Genomic DNA, 13,914 nt, shown 5'->3' with positions numbered 1-13,914 from the left:
TTTTTAATTTTAAAAGTATTCTCTCTCTCTCTCTCTCTCTCTCTCTCTCTCTTTCTTGAGAGACTAATATATAAAGGAATTCCGCTAAAGATGATATTATATTCTCTCGGGTGTTTAATTCTTCGACTTTCTACGCATACAGAGAAAAGATTAGCCATTGGAGCTAGAACACAGCTGTAACAGCTAAGATGTATTATTGAAATAGGGACAGCTAATGTTGCTATCAGAGCTAAATTTATTAGTTATCTAAACTTCGTAGTTACGGCAAAAAATATTTGCTGCTAGATAGAAAGTTATTATCATTATCATTTCGCTTTTTTTTAAATTGTGCTTTGTATTCAAAAACGTCAAACTCATCTCAAAAAAATAAAATTAACGCTTTGCATTACAAATTTAAACCACTATTTCTCATAGGTTTTTAACAGAGATCAATAATTAATGTCCACTTTAATGTAGACACTAATATTTTTCGTACTTACATTATTGCTATTTCTTATGCTACAGAAGAACGATCTTATGTCCATCGGAAGCGCAACGATCTCATCTTTCCAATGGTTCTTGTTTCAAGTCGCTACGACGTTTAGAAGTGACGTTATACACAATTGTATCGATCCGCGTTCTAGATCGTTCGGCGTTGTCGCTGCGGTACGTCACGACGCGATGCGTAAATGGAATTCACGCGAATGGAATGGAACGCGACTATTACTGCCAGGAAGTCACCTTGCGCACTGGACGCACATACGCAGCGAGCTCGGCCCGCTTACCTCCACCCCGCGGCTCAGATAAGCATAGGTTTATTAAAAAAAAAACTTTCAGAATCTAGTTTCATGGTTTAAATGTATAATTTAAGCGACTAAATCTTGATTCTGAAAAAGAAAGAACTATATATTTGCCTTATATAACTAAATAATTTCCTAACTGTGTGACTTTATTAGCTTGCATTATTTGACTGAATAATTTAGCAACAACTACCGAATTTTTATACTCGTTACGAAATACTTTTAACACATGAAAGCCCATCACTGACGCGGTCATTCACCTCATTTAAAAAGTAGATATAGCGCGTTGGCGCGAGAGCAAACGAATGCACGAAGTGTTGCAGGAATGCAAATTTCGAACCTAAATCTGATATATCGCAGCCTTAAGCAGTTCTGTAATTCAATAAAATAAAATTTAATATAATAAAGTATAATTTAAATGGCTATAAACACGCGAATAAGTCGACGCTGCGACATGAAATAAAACAAAGTTCGAATGTTCGAGAAATTTATTCAGGATATTTAGAAATATATATAATTGCTTTTTCTTTTCTTTCTCTTTTTTTCTCTCTTTCAGTTACTTTACAGGCAAGTGTGCGTTTTTATTTTCAATTAACAAATTTCCATCTTACAACGAAAAAAGTATCTTACCTGATAGCCGATTCTTAACAATGACGACAAAACGATTAGCCTTTTAGCTAAGTCTTAACTGAGATTTAGCTAACATTATACTAAATCATTTCTTTGCGTGTAGTATCTTGCTGCATACCGTTACTATTATTGTTGCTGTTGTTTCAACCGCGTGTCTCGCGCGAACCTTTGTCTGTCCCAGAGTTATGATTCTCCGCGGACGTGATGTTCTCGCCGAACGAGAGCAAATCTCGTGCGCTTTTGAGCAGCCCCGGATATTCCTATATTAATCAGAACGTGTGCGCGAGCGCGCGCTCGGAGGAGTTGACTATAAATCCGTATTCAGCGGGCATATCCTATCGCAATAATCATGACGGGCGGTCTATATGCATAATCTCGCATTGATAACTGCGCCAGTGTGTACCTGCACGCAGCAGCCGCGTTTGTGTATTTGTGTGCGCGCGCGTGTGGGTGTGTATGTGTGTGTGTATGCGCGCAAGTGCACATATGCACTACCGAAGCGAATAACCGTGGGAGCACGTGCATCACACGAGAAACTGGAATAATACGAAGGTAGTGCTCTCTGCCTCCCTTTCCCTTCCCTTCCCCCCCCCCTCCTCTCTCTGTCTCTCTTTTTCTCTTTCTCTCTCCTTGTCTCTCCTTCCAGCCACAAAGTCGGTACCCACTCGACTCGTCTCGGCCGTAGTCGCTCTATATTTTTATCGATTCCGTGTAAATCCGGCGAGACAATGTCCGACCGCTCATAAAAACCGCAAGTACCGCCGTTACGGGATCGCTCGCGCAGAATGGCGAAGCGCGTTGTAACGTATCGAGATTTTTATCGTGGAGAAACCGCGTATCCCCGTTTACGAAAAGCTTATCTTGTAACGCGGAGTTTATCTCGAGTTTCGACGCTTCTGAAACACGGCCATCTTATTTCCGTGAAGCGCCAAGGCCGATCGCTATCTTTTCGACAGCATCCATCACGGTCTCGTTGATATTACTTCAGTCGTGTATCAAATAACGATGCGCGGGCTCGCCGTCATGAATCTTTCCCCTTTAGCATGAATTCGTGAAAAGTGAACTTTTTCTAACTTGAAGGCATTTAAAAATGTTCATTTTTCACGAGTTCGCGACGGAGGAAAGATTCATGATCGCTCTATCCCTAGAAATAGTGTTCGCAGGGGACATTTTATTTTCTGCATTTATGTCGCAGACATAATATAGGCGTAATTTGACGTAGATGTAAAATAATTGGACGCAACGTCACCTCCGAGTATCCAAAGAGAGATGGCGAGAGAAGAGACTAAAATAATTCCTCGACGTATCTGGAATACTTTTCATACTCCTACAACGTGAGACAGTCTTAAAGATTTTTTTCCCGACGTCTTCCCTCGTGCTTATGCACAATCTCGTGGTGTCCTCAAGAATCTTCAGTTACCGTGGAAACCTTTGAACGACTCCATCACCGTTGAACCGAGTCGGAATAGTAAGCGACGAAGAGGAAAGACATCAGGGAAATCTGGTGAGATGAGCTGGCCTTTTCCAAGAAAGCCTCAGCGAGGGTGTATATGCAAAGACGACGATGGTAAATTCGTTTCTTCCTTCACGCTCCGGTAAAACTAGCGCGCGTTAGAACCGAGTTTGGTAAAGTTTCGGCGAAAGTGGATTTCGTCGGCTTTTTTGTTTCTCTAGGTGGAAACGAGATTGTGATCCGGTGAAACGAAAATATCGATCGTAGCCTGATTTACAGGCACGAATCTCGCCGGGAGAGTCGTTATAATTGATACCCGAGCGAATCCAAGCGTGAAATAAATGATCGGATGTTGCAAGGACGAACGCATTAATAATGATAGAACCTGAATCTGGGAGTTATATAAACGTTTTATTATGTTATTTCATTATATTATTTTCCTAACGTTAAACCTTTCCTTATAATTTTATTTATATTCCTGATGTATAATTTGTTCCTATCGCGAAATTCCAAATCGTTGCGTTAACAATTCGTTAACGATTTAACATGCATATATAGCATGATTTTATATTACAAATAATTTTAGATATCATACAAGGTAAGATAATGAGTGTAACTATTGCTACTTTGAATATTTTCGGAATTTGAGAGTAGGAGGAAAATTTAACAAAAATTACATGGAGAGAAAAAACATCTAAAAAATAAAACATATTTATTCGATGCGTACTAATAAATTTACTAATACCAATATAATAAATATTTATATATTATATTTATATATATACCAAGAATAAATATTTTTTTTCTTTTTTAGATATTTTTCTCTTAGTGTATATAGCATAGAAACGGGTATTTTATGACCGTAGCACTTTTTTCTAGATGAAGTAACTTCAAAGATCTGAATAGTAGGATTTTCTGAGTAGGATCAAAATTTCGACTCAGATATAATTATGCCAAATAATCTTTTTCATTATCAAATTGTCACAAGATGATTGCTTCTGTACCATGGAATTTCTGTTGGACAATAGTATCTTTTGCTATCAAATTTCGAAGATTTTCAACGAGATAATAATATCGTCTTACGTTGTGGGTATAAAATACCTGAGATAATTTGTGCGCAGATGGTAATAGACGTTTTTTGGGTGTGTACGCTCGTCCGAGATTGAAACACGCAATGGGGATTGTGTTTCCGCTGCGCGTACGGGTACATTGTCGCACCTGCATGTGCAGAAAGTCGTGGACTGCTCGGATTTCTTTTGCGCTGGAGGGTCTCCAGCAACCCTCACGAGAACCGCGGGGAATACACTCGCCGACGGATTTGTTACGGTTGACCCCTTCTGCAATTGAATGCGCGCGGCTCCGGTTTCAGATCACGATTAATGTCTTTTTCTGAACGTACAAAAGAGCTCCATTTCGAGCGAGTGGACGTTGCACGTGGTAGTACACATGAGACATTATCGCGGACAGTTCCGTTTCATTTTTTAATTTTTAAGGCTTCTATATCCTCGCCGCGGCCATCTTGATTAATTAGCAGAGTGAGAAAACGTGTGCCAAAATTCTTGCAAAATACGCCGAAATAAAAAGGATGTGTCTGTGAAATTACACCTACATTATAAAAAGGTGTTTGGCACTTGTAACTATAATCGTATAGTGAAAGATTTATAGTTAATAGTAGTATTTTTATAGTAAATGATATTATATTGTTAATAATAATAAATTACATGCATGTTGCTACATTACTGTTTCTTTGTTAGACCAGCAGCAAATATAGTTGACGCCGAAAATAATTCATAATTTTAGTAACATTAACCATGTTTTTCTCTCAGTATGAGGTTGATTAAGTAAAATATTCTGAAAATTTTCTAAAATTTTTTTTGCGTATTCATAAAAAAATAATCAGAAAATTAACATAGCAAAATTATGAGAAAAGGTAGATTCAAAAGAAAGATTGTATATCACATTAATTTTATGGTTCATTGATTGTTAAAGTAAAAGAAAAGTGTTCAATCGACCATAAATGTCACTTTATATGTATATTCTTTTATTTCAACGTATTTTGCAGGAATTTTGGACACGTTTTCTCGTTTTCAGTCTTATTCGGCCAAAAGAGTTTTAATACACTTCCACAATTGGACATTATTATTATGGCTACTCGTTCTATCATCGAGAAATTTGTAATTTTGTAGTATTTGTGTCCGGGGAATGAAATTACCGACTTATTGTTAGTCTTCATTACGATCGACATTTATGGACTCTGTTGAATGCAAAAATGAACAATAATTTTGAGAATTATAAATCTCATTTGGAACTCATATTGAACTTTATTTGGAGCGATGCTAAATACAAAATAATCGGCGAATTTTGCGTGCAGCTCTCAGTTGTTACTCAGGTTTTTGACAAACTTGGTTACGTAGCTTTGACCTATTCGACATAATTGAATAATTCTATATATTTGGGTCACAATCGAGAATATTTATCGGAAAAGCGTTACAGAATTTATCTGAAAATGAATTACATCTGGAGAAATAATTTCTACAGAGTTATTAATCGGTATCGCTCTTCACTGTGTCTCGTCTCTCTTTGTTCTTTTCTGTTATATGTTTCAATTTACGTCCCGCATAGAAATTTCCCAAGATTTTCCCAGATACAGCATAGATTCTGATTAGAATACCCAAAATTGTTCCGAGATAGGTTACTTCACTAGAATATCAATTGGGTATCCTATTCTTGTCCAAAATATGGGTCTGTTTAGAATCGAATCGAAAACAAATGAGAACTCGCACTTTTTTTGAGTCCGCAGTATCGATATATTTTTATGGTATCAAATAAAAGAGAATCGTATTTTTATATGCAAAATTGAATAAAATATCAAGAAATAAGATATTTTTAAAACATTTTGAGCATGTGTTAGTAAATAATGAAATCATTTAGAAAGTCAACGTGTTTTATTCAATTCTAACGTAAAATGAAGACCACACTGAGAGAAATTATTCGATAAAATAATTAACAGACGATCAAAATATTGATGAATTTTCTGGTCAGGAAACATTCGATGAGAAATATCGGTTTATAATTTTTTGATCGGTTTATCTGATGAAATGCCATTATGATCGGAAGTATCCGATTAAGTTTAAATCGGATATTCTGATCGGATATAAAAATTGATTGGAATTTGATCGGAAATATCCGTTTGTTAATTCTTTATCGGATAATTTCTCTCAGTACAGAAAACGTATGGGGTAATCTTTGGGTTTTCCCATTAGAATTGTATGTTTGAAACATTATCTTCCGCACAGAAAATTTTCCGAGATCTACTTGGAGTTCGCTTCAATTTCCCAAAAGAATGGTAGATTCAGGATCATACAGTTATTATTAAAATACACCAGCCGCAGGGCGAATAAAGAATAAGAATCTGGTTGTTCATAAAACGCGACGAGAACGAGCCGTTTCGACTCGCTAGAGGATAATTCTAAATAATCAGCTGAACGTCTCAGCGTCGATCAGCGTCTCGCGTCCGCTTAGACCTGATCTGGCTGGCGTGAACCCCGACGAAAACGCGCGCCCATTCCTATTCCCGTCCCGGAGCGGGTCCTTTCTTCGCGCGGATCCCCATTTCCGATACGTGTATCCATCCTAGAAGAATGGCGAGTCGATCGGAGCGTTAGTTTGCCCAACGAGACGGTGAAAGAGCAACACGAGCGAGGGGTCGGTCGGGGCGCGATCATTCGTCTGTTTTGATCGGATCGGCTTCTCCTTCTTCGTCCACCCACTCATCCGTCCGTCCGTTTGCTCCCTCTTTGTCCGTCTCTCTTTCTCTCGAGCTCCGAGTCTCCGTCTCTGGAACCGATTGGATTGGCTCCGAGCAAAAGTGGAGGAGCCAGTTGAGAATGCTCCACGGAATCGAGCTAAGCACTACTCGTGATTAGTCGGATAGGGATCTTGATTTATCCACGCCTGTCTGCTCCTCTGATCCAGCTGCGGGCTGTTGCGCGATAATATGCATCACGATAAGCCGATCATGAAACGTACATGCGCGACAGCGCGGAGGAGTTTGTTGCGCCGTTAGAAGAGCGGGAGAATTGCTCGAGGAGAATTGTTAGCGTTGAAGAATTTCAGCGTTATTTTCAGATCGACGAGAATCCCTCGCAATAACGACAGTTTTCTTACTCGCTCCCTGTTTCTCACTCTCTCTCTTCCTTTCTTTCGCGATAAATAAATAAACGAACAGGATGATTCAAGGTGCCTTCGCGAGAGCCCTTCTCAACAGATGCGCTATCTCTTACCTTTGTGCGCAAACAGTGCATTCGTCGTAACCGCTCGCGCGGCAAAGTGATGAGACGATAAACAAATGATAAAGGTGACGAACGACCGTGCCGCGCAATTACACCGTGTGCGAGGAACCGAGTAAAATATTCACGGAGAAAAAAGGACCGATAAACAGATAAAGCGGGAACAGAGGAGCGTGGCGAAGCCGTGGGGTAGGAACGAGGAACGGCGCCGAATAGGCAGATAAAAGGCAGAGACGAAGGAACAGAGGGAGTTTCGCGATGTGGAAAAGTTCGGTGTTGCCGTCGGCCACCGGGAGGGCTGAGACTTTTGAAAATGAGGACGTTTAAATGCCACCCCCGAAAACTCTCCCGAAAACGAGTCACCTCGTTATTTTTAGAGGCTTGTCTCACAACCGTCCGTTCGTCTGTCCGAAGAGGAGAATGCGAGTGGTTGAACGGACGAATATATTAATTCTCTCGAGTCTTGATCTCATCGTCTAGATTTCGTGACAAAAATCGGTGAATTTCAACAAATTGGTAGAACTCATCTTGTAAAAGCGCGAATTTTTAATATTTGGAGAAAGGATCCAAAGTATCTTTGGTCTACGCATACTCACATGCTGACAATGACGGAGAGGCTCCACAATCGTGAATGTCGCGCGAATTTTAAAGTTGAAGATTGTGCCTGCTCGGGCTTAGGAGATTTCTTCCTCTCTCGGCACCCGAATTAAACACCACTGTTTGAATAAATATTTCTGCTTGGTACACGACGGTCCCCAGAGCTAACAACAAAATTCCAACGGTTGGAATTTCTTATCGTTCCCTTGCGTTCGCACGAATAGGATGTTTGAAGGGCCGAGTTAACGAGCACACGGACGGTGTAGGGACTAGCAATTAGCTATTACTCTTAGGACGAAAAATATTCGCCAAGTTGGAAATGTCGCAAAGAGGAAAGAAACATTATGTGGGGTTTTCCCAAGAGCGCAAAAGACTCAAATTGATGTTTCACTTGAGACTAGTATCAAGAGAAAAATAAAAGATACTAAAGAGTATGGCAATATTTAAAACCTAATTATCTTACTCCTTCCCTATATTTTGTAATCTTCTCGTGACATTTGCACAAGTATATAAAAGAGTAAATATATATATATAAATCTTTGAAACTTTGACAAATACCACAAGTTGTAAGTTAAATATAAACATTGCGATATACACAATCCTCTACTGCTCACTGTGACTCTGAAGTCACAATTCATCATTATTTGTTTCCAATATAAATGTTATTTCTGTCTTGATAGATGTGACGTGAAAGTCACAATATGGCTGCCCTTTTTAAGTATGTTAGCAATAACAGTAAATGTCCAACGTGATCTCAGAGTCACAAAACTGTTTTGGGACAATAAAAAATTAGTAAAGTAAAATTTCACCTTATATATGTTGAATACTTTAGTTTTAAACGTTCTATGTACATCAAAAAATTTTTAAACATGAGAAATTAATTTGGGCAGTAAAAAGTTAAGTGCAATATGATCTTTAATAAAAATTGATGAAGCAAGGTTTTTGTGACAGAATTTTGTTCAATTTATCATTTTGTCGAGTTTAAAAAGAAAATTATGTGAAATCTTTCAAAGACTGTAAACGACTCAGATTGATATTTGACTCGACAAACATCAAGCAAAAAATTATACAACAAATCGAAGTTAAGATTACATTAATTTCATAAAAATCTCAAGAAGGTAGAGCGAAACGTTATATTACTGGTTAACAACTACTTATGAGTCTTCATCTTATAATTGCAATCTCGTTTGTTCGATTATAGCTAACTCATTTATCTAATCACTAGGAGAAATGAGCGTTATATTATTGGCTAGTAGTGCTGTTAGATATTATCTCGTGGCTAGACACCAAAGAGGTTCAATTTTGACTAGGGACATAAAAAGCATATGAAAAACAAATAAAAATGAAAATACATATAAATATAATTCTTTAAAATTTTGGTATATTGCATATCCAAGTGTATTATTTTAGTTGAATCTTTTTACATGTTTCTTACTACTTTAAATCACGTTATTTAATATTTTTAAACGTATTAAGTTGCAACTTATATGTTTTTAACGTGCTTAACGTGTTTACATGTTACAAACGTGATTTAAAACCGCGAAAAATGCATGAAAGGAATTCCAGCCAAGTCACACACTTGTGCATTTCAAAATGACACACTTGGATTTGAAGTGCAGTAATATACTGCAGGGGTTGCATCGATTATATAAAGATTAAAATAAACATATTAGTTGAAGTAAAAGTTTTCTATAGAACTCGGCACAGCAGCGCACAGTTTTTGCGCCAGAATTTCGTTCGATTTGTCAAGACAAGATTTCGTCAAGCCCGTCATTTCGATTTCTCTCGATCACGTGCGGTCTGAGGAATTCAGACGTTCTCATGCCGAACGACGTGCATGCGCATTTTCCTTCTTCTTTCATTCTTTTCCACTCTCTTCTTCTTCTTCTTCTTCTTCGTCTTCTTTCCCTCTACTCGATATCCCGAGAACGACGGCACGAGCGAATAGATTGAAATCGTGGGCGATCCATTCACGTACGATGGCGAATAGCTGCGGGTATATATGTATATGTATATTTGTGTGTGTGTGTGTGTGTCGGTCGATCGGCACGGACGACGGTACGGATGAGGACGGCGCCTGATTAGATTAAGCCGTATGTACGCGGTGTCAAGTAGTTACGTGAATAAATTAGAAAGGAATTCGAGAGAGTGAGCGAGAGAAGGGGAGGAAGAGAGAGAGAGAGAGAAAGAGAGAAAGGCGGAAGGGGGAAAGAGCTACAGGGAAAGAGAGAGAGGGTGAACGAACGAGACGTACATACGTATTCCATTGTCGATAATGTCGATAATTGAGCCGATCTGATTATTAGCGCGATTGTCGTAAATATTCATGAAGGACAGCGAGCGAGCAAGATAGTCTTCGTGTAATAGGAAAGCAATCAGGTTCTTGTCGCTTCCAAGATAAACCGCTGATTACATTACATACGACTTGGAATGGTAAATGCTCTCTCTCTCTCTCTCTCCCCCTCTCTCTCCCCCACTCTCGCCGTTTATTTAACCGATAGATATGTTACCTTTGACTCTGTTCTTATATTATTTTAGACTGCAGAAAAATTTCGCGATATTTTTTAACATCTTGTATGGTAATTTTATTAACACGAGAGCTCGACGACTTTCTCTGAGAAAACATTGTAGTCAGAGTCGACTATTCTACGCGTTAATTATTGCGAATGTTCAGGAATACCGTTAGATAACATCTCGACAATATTTTCGCCGGCTTTTATGCAAACGCCGGAAGTTTCTTCGTGACGCGAACCGCGTCTGTCGCTCGTCACAGTTGCGTCTCGCGAAAATAACACGTTGACCCACATCGAAGAGAAGAGCATTTTCTGCTGGAGTCGAGCTTCGAGCCCGACCCTAAAAACGGCGGAAAACGTGAGTATCGACGAGTATATCGGAGGCTTCTTGCGCGAATTAATCGGCGCTAAAATGGCCGGATGGCTGGGAAAAATGCAAAAGGAAGAGAAATAACCAAATTTACGCCCGACTTTTTCCCTTTCGTGCGAGAACGTGTGTTAAAGATACAGCGACGGCGGTGGAACGGCACGAGACGGCAAGGGGACGAGGGTGGTGAGATCGAGGGAAGAAGAATCGAGTGGAAGTAAAGAGGATGGTCGCTAATAGCGGCAGCCTGTAACCTCGTTAGGATGAAACTGCTGCGCTTTCGATCTAATTTCCAACTAATGAAACGCACGCCAATCTTACTATAACGATCATTTAATAGCCCCCACTCCCGTGTAACCAAATACATGGCGAATACCTCGAAATTGTGCCGCGACTCACGAAGTTTCGCTTGCGATCGGCAAGCAATTTCAGAGCTTCCTCCTTTCTCTTCTTTAATTTTACGCGGGCAGTACCGAGCTTTGCTTTGAAGGTAAGATAGATAAATGGATAGAGAAATAAGAATAGATATGTACATTTAGTCTATATAGGGTGTTCGACGCAAGACATACAGAACCACATGTAAATGTAGAGCAAGTCAATCTGAACACATGGACTCCTGGCACTCTGCAAACAATCACGTGAAATTTCAAGATTAAAAAAAAAAGAAGATTAGCGAATTAGAACGCGTAACGTTGTAGGACAAGCTCTGTTAGCGTGATCTATTTCAAATCTATCTAAAATATATATTCTAAAATATATATTCTAGCTATTATATTATCGTTAGCATGTTAAAATTAGGTAGCGAAAAATTCAGATTATGTGAGTTTCATAAAAATCTAAAAAAAATAGAATTGAGCATTACATTATTAGCTGGCAACTACTTAGGGTTTCTTTTTCGTTTCATAATTGTAATTTCGATTGTTTAGTCATTAGATAGTTTATTTATCTAGTCACCAGGAGAAACGAACATTGCATTACTGGCTAATAGTGACGTTGGACACAAATTTCCTATCACGTGGCTAGACACACACCGATGAGATATAACTTTTACTAGAGTGCGCGCGGAACGAAAGACGCAACAAGCCAGACTTGTACTGTAGATGTAAGAAATTCTTGTAACTTTAAGAATAGTGTGCTCAGAATATCTTCCTTTTGATTTTATAAGAATCCTTTCGATACATATATTACATATAAAAATAAATTATAAAAGTAAATATATTTCGATCCATGTATAACAGCAAAATCATCTAAGATTCAAAGGACTCTGTTAAAGATAAGATATATTTTTGGATAAACAATATAAAATGATTGGCAGATATAACGCTATAATAAGGGAGTCGTGATAATTAAAATAATAAGATGATTAATTAGAAAGAGTCATTTAATCACTTGGTGGATTATATTTTTGTACCAGAGATATACAGGGTGAGCCATTTTAATCGATCCAAATTGCTCCTAAAATACGCCAGCTACAAAAAAATGGTTAAGACAAGAATTGTAGAGGACAACGGGGGTCATTTTACCGTGCTAATAATTTTGATTTTCAGATCGATTTTCAAGGTCATTCAAAGGTCAAAGTCATTTTTTAAAATTAGAACCCCTATTTTTGACACCGGATTCGAAAAGAGCAGAAAATTTTACATTAAAAATAATATTTAGATTTTTTTTCTGAGTCCAAATAAAAAATGATTAAAAACAACTTAGAAGCTGTTAATGTTAATTTTAAAGATTTTTATGCATGATAAGTGTTTCGCGGTACTAACAAATACTAATAGAAGAAAAGTTGCGAAACGTTGTCATTCCATTTCCGAAATTGATGCGCAATAATCTCACTTTGATATGATTATTAATAAGGCGTAATAAATAAAATTTTAAAAGTAAAAACAAACACTTTTAAAGTATTGCCTTTAACAATTTTTCTTTTTTGAGTGCAGGGTAACTTGAAAAATTTTTTTATATAAATATTATATTTATTATTTAAATATTTTATTTAAATAATATTTATATTTAAATATGGCTGACTATCCTCCTAATGAAATTGTTGATATGATATTAATTTTAGGGGAATGTCATAATAATTACGATGCTGCGTCAAGGCTTTATGCTGAACGCTATCCAGAGAGGAGATATCCAAACAACACGACAATACGAAAATTAACTCAAAGAGCTCGCAATGGACATCTTGTTCGGCAACGACGATGTCATGGTGAAAATAAAAATCTAAATATCATTTTTAACGTAAAATTTTCTGCTCTTTTCGAATCCGGTGTCAAAAATAGGGGTTCTAATTTAAAAAAATGACTTTGACCTTTGAATGACCTTAAAAGTCAAAATTATTAGCACAGTAAAATGACCCCCGTTGTCCTCTACAATTCTTGTCTTAACCATTTTTTTGTAGCTGGCGTATTTTAGGAGCAATTTGGATCCGTCGATTAAAATGGCTCACCCTGTATATGTGTAGTCGCACACGAACATGGCACATGTAAAGAAAGGATAATAATATCTACACGCGATGACGGGAGGACGTATCTCGTGTCGAATCGCAACGAGTCGAAAGAGGCAAGAGCGAAACTTGCCCGCGATATGCAAAATGACGCATCCTTTTGATACGCTAGATTTATGGAGGTTCTTCGATAAATATTTCGGACCTCTTCCGCCGGATCGATCCGTCATGATATCGCGTTCATATCCCAATAATGAAGTAATTTCACGCTTTAGCATTCCTTTTCTCTTTCTCTCACTTTGTTTTATTTGCTGAAATTTGCAGCGAGAAGACGTGATACCTTAACACAAAGCAATGTCGAGTCGACTTTTGTACACACAACGAATTTTTTTCGTATGTCTTTTTTTCGTATCTATACTACACATTTTCTGTTTTATTTTTGGTTGAATACTCCAAAATTTAAATTTATTTGTCAAAACAAATTTACATAGACCATTTACTAGTTTATTGAAAAGAAGAAAGAAAAAGAGAGACAGAAAGAGAGAGAGAGAGAGAGAAAGCAATTCTGGTACAATATTAATTCTTAAAAGATTAATTGGAAAATATTTGCGCAATCACGTTGCTTTTAAACAAGTTTCACGGCAGTTGATAGGAGCATTTCGCGAAAATTACTTTGGCGGAGAAAAACGAGTGTTTCCGTCATAATTATTTGAAATAGTCTCGAATAATGTTTAACGCGCGGACAACGTTGCGCGGCTGCAATCTCTTTCGTTCCAATTAAGAATACCGATTGTAAACACATTGCGTAATTCGCCATTAAAAGTGCCAGATATGAAATATACA

At 37.8% G+C, this 13,914-nt stretch overlaps 1 long non-coding RNA gene across 1 annotated transcript in view; it reads left to right on the top strand.

The window, feature by feature from the left end:
- Nucleotides 1-1,774, top strand: part of LOC116850691 — a 48,927-nt gene extending 47,153 nt beyond the window's left edge. Inside the window, exon 3 of the long non-coding RNA XR_004379408.1 lies at nucleotides 505-1,774. This is a non-coding gene — a long non-coding RNA (uncharacterized LOC116850691). The remainder of the gene's footprint in view (nucleotides 1-504) is intronic.
- The last annotated feature ends 12,140 nt before the right edge of the window (nucleotides 1,775-13,914 follow it).

This window comes from Odontomachus brunneus, unplaced genomic scaffold, assembly GCF_010583005.1.
Source record: "Odontomachus brunneus isolate Ranch 3 - 2012 unplaced genomic scaffold, Obru_v1 Obru_scaffold_152, whole genome shotgun sequence".
NCBI lineage: Eukaryota > Metazoa > Arthropoda > Insecta > Hymenoptera > Formicidae > Odontomachus > Odontomachus brunneus.
The sequence above is the reverse complement of the archived record's forward strand: the minus strand, read 5'-3'. Positions and strand labels throughout refer to the sequence as shown.